Here is a 3563-nt window from a genome sequence, read left to right as displayed (position 1 = left end):
ATTTTGAAGGATTAGAGCTGTCACAGTTTAGGGAACAGGCTGAATGTAGGCAAACTTTCAATAAGAAGAAAGGTCGATGTTGATAAACAGAGATATTAGACTTTGATCAAACAAGATGCAAGCATGGAAGCACAGTTTCGGAGAACAATAAGAAGGACTTCAACTGGTCCATACACATTCCGAGAGTTAAGGCCAGAGAGGGCATAAAAAAACATCATCGAGAAGAATCTTAATGGCAAACATGAAATGTTTGAATGTTAGAGGAAAGGGGAAACAAATTCTGAATCATTCATGGTATAGCTTTAGGCAAATATTTGAGAAAACAGATCAGCTTTAGATATAGATGAGATGGCAGTTGTGTCATCAGGAGAAAAACATAAAGAAGAAAATAATGGGATATAGGTGGCAAAGTTAAAGAGGGGAATTAGATATAGAGACAAATATATATGATACAGAAACAGATTTTGACATTTTTTATAGATTTAGGAGTTTTGGATAGTTGGAGAACAGTCTCCATATGATTTCGGACAGAAATGTAAAGTGCATGAGATTCGGGTGATGGAGAGCTGAAGTACTCTTTGCGTGTCGCCTTTCTATCATTTATAGCAGAAAAACAGAATGAGTTAAACAAATGCATAAAAGATTTAGAGAAAGAGAGAGTGAGAAATGTACGCCTCCAAGCCAGACACGATCACTGTTATGCTCTCAGCACACAGAGATGATTCTCTGATACAGAAGCAGTAGTCATTCAATGAAAAATCAAATTAATACCTCTCCAGTTAGTATAGAGAAAGTGAGAGAACTAGCTCTGCTCTGGAAGATCCAGAGGACGAACTGGAGAGATACTAATAAGAGGTTGTGATAGGACAGATTACTCCAATGATCATGTAACCGTTATGGGAAACATTAGAATAAAATTTAGAAACTTCAACCCCCTCACAAAAAAAAAAAAGACAACTTGATTAAGAAGATATAAGAAATTACGAGAAAATATATGACGTAGAAATAAATAAATACGTGACTACTATTGATAGCACTGCAGCAGTAGCGAGTTATTTTACATATTTTTTCTCATCATCACAAACATTAGTATAGCAATGACAGTAATGGCAGTGGTGCAAGCGTATCGTAACACGAACGTCAAAATTTCCAGCTCTGCGCAAGAGAGTTGCACAGTGTGTTGACCAACCGTGTGTATGGGAGTGGGACACAGCGGTAATGGCTGCCAGGAGTATATAAGGCGGGTGAGGGAGAACTTCGGCATCACTGGAAGAGAGCGACTCGACGAAGCAATAGCAACATGTTCAAATCCGTGAGTCCCATCACGCAGCATCCCCTTCACTATTGTTGTTTTATTATGCATGAGTCTCGTCACTCAGTGTGAACACTGAGTGACTGAGTGACTTCATTTTAGGTTGAAGTGATGAGGCTCACCATTTTCTTCACCGAATGCTTTTCTTCATTAGTATAGATGGATGAATGTGATGATATTCGTGTATTAGTCACTCCATTCATCACTTATTAAGGAATTTCTTAATGAGTGACAGTTCTTCATTTTATTTTGCACTTTCACTAATGGCATCATCGTGTCAGCTGGCTGTGACGTCCTTTGATCATTGGTAGTTGGTATTGCTAATTAGAAGAATCTCAAATGTCGATTCCTGTGCATGTCAGATGACATGTCACAATTCAACACCTTACTTTTGCTACCACGCTCTCTTGCCGCACGCGGGCGACTGTGTGATTTTATTTATTTATTTATATATTTATATATTTTTATATGTAAGATGGTCACTGGCCAAGGGCAACAAAATTTTTGTATAAAAAAAGGGAAAGAAATCGAAAGCTTGTGGTGAATACTAAAGTCTCCAAGAAGAGAGATCTCTGCAAAAGGGAAGAGTCAGGATGTGCTCCACATTGAAAGTTAAGTAATCAAAGAATTTTTTTATTGTCAGAGGAGTTAGGTGAGGAGTATACAGCACAGATAAATTTTGTTTGAGAGTGACTTCGTAATCGTGTCCAGACGGTGGAAAATTCGTAAATTTAAGAGCGTGGGCATGAGAACAGGTTAGTTCATTGCGCTCATAGACGGAACATCCTGTTTTTGGACAGAAAATGAGGAAAGACAAAGTAGAAGGGAACAGAGAAGGGGCTACTGTCAGTTGCCTCAGACATCTATGTTTCATTGAGGAAAAGAGGATGAGGTTTAGTACAAGAGAGTTCGCGTTTTAAAGACTGAAAATATTTAAAGACTGAAAATATGAAAGACTGAAAGATGTAAGACCACAAATGTTGCAGAAGTTAATGAGAAAAAGTTGAGAGGGTGTCAAGACACAGTCGATACCAAAAGAGTAGTCTCAACTGCGGACATTTGTGGTCTCCTCCTCAGATGAGGTGTCCTAGATTGATGTTGGAGCCGCCATATCTGAATTAGAATTTTGAGTTATGGGTGTACATGTAATTAGGTGCACGTAGTTTGGTGTGAAGGAAGAGGGTTGTCTTTAGAGGCCAGACTGTGACTGCCTCCTTGTGTTGTGAGACACAAAGGGAAACGTTCAGTAAGGTCATAGCTGGGTTATCGATAAGTTCACAGCAACCCCTCATTCAATGTTTGAGACTTCACTTTGAGTAATGATCGTTTCTGCAGCTGTTTATTGCCTTCTCCTGTTGCAGGCGGTTCCAGTAATCGGTGTGTTGTCATGGTGTGTTGCAGGTGTTTGCAGTACTCACTGTGTTTTGTTGGTATGTTGCAGGTTTTTAAAATACTCAGTGTGTTGGTGTTGGTGGTCGCCGCACTGGCCAGCGCCACGCCAGAGCCGGGATACCGTAGTTATGGCGGCTATGGCGGCGGACATGGTTACGGCTACGCTGGATATGGGGGCGGGTATGGTGGATATGGTGGCGGCCATGGCGGTGGCTACGGACGCTGAGATGGAGGGCCCCACGTACCTGAACTGACAGCGATGCATCCAAGACGAAAGTGTTGCGTGCTTATTGTTGTACGCTTTTAAGAAATGACTATTGGAATATTTTGTTTTGTCGTTAAATCGAGAAGTAAAATTTTACCTTACAGTGCATTTTTCATTGTCTTATATCTTGCTTGTTGTGTTGGTGGTGGTACCGGAACAAAAACAACAGAACAACTACTGCTATTACTACTTTTCATTGTCTTTTCATTGTCTTATATCTTGCTTGTTGTGTTGGTGGTGGTATCGGAACTAGACAAAAATATTTGTCTAGTAGTAGAAGCGTTAAGGCAAAGTTATTTGTAATCGGTAGGCATAAAAACATGAATACTCTTGTGATAATATATATATATATATATATATATATATATATATATATATATATATATATATATATATATATATATATATATATATATATATATATATATATATATATATATATATATATATATATATATATATATATATATATATATATATATATATATATATATATATATATATATATATATATATATATATATATATATATATATATATATATATATATATATATAATATTAATATTTACTCATCTCCAAAAAAAATGTAAAG

The 3563-nt window shown here is 37.3% G+C and overlaps 1 long non-coding RNA gene across 1 annotated transcript; it reads left to right on the top strand.

Moving 5' to 3' along the window:
• Positions 1-1259: 1259 nt before the first annotated feature.
• Positions 1260-3072, top strand: LOC135110744 (uncharacterized). Its single transcript, XR_010273398.1, has 2 exons — positions 1260-1312; positions 2754-3072. It is a non-coding gene; the product is annotated as an uncharacterized LOC135110744 (long non-coding RNA).
• Positions 3073-3563: the final 491 nt, after the last annotated feature.

The sequence above is a fragment of the Scylla paramamosain genome, chromosome 20 (genome assembly GCF_035594125.1).
Source record: "Scylla paramamosain isolate STU-SP2022 chromosome 20, ASM3559412v1, whole genome shotgun sequence".
NCBI classification, from domain to species: domain Eukaryota; kingdom Metazoa; phylum Arthropoda; class Malacostraca; order Decapoda; family Portunidae; genus Scylla; species Scylla paramamosain.
The sequence above is the reverse complement of the archived record's forward strand: the minus strand, read 5'-3'. Positions and strand labels throughout refer to the sequence as shown.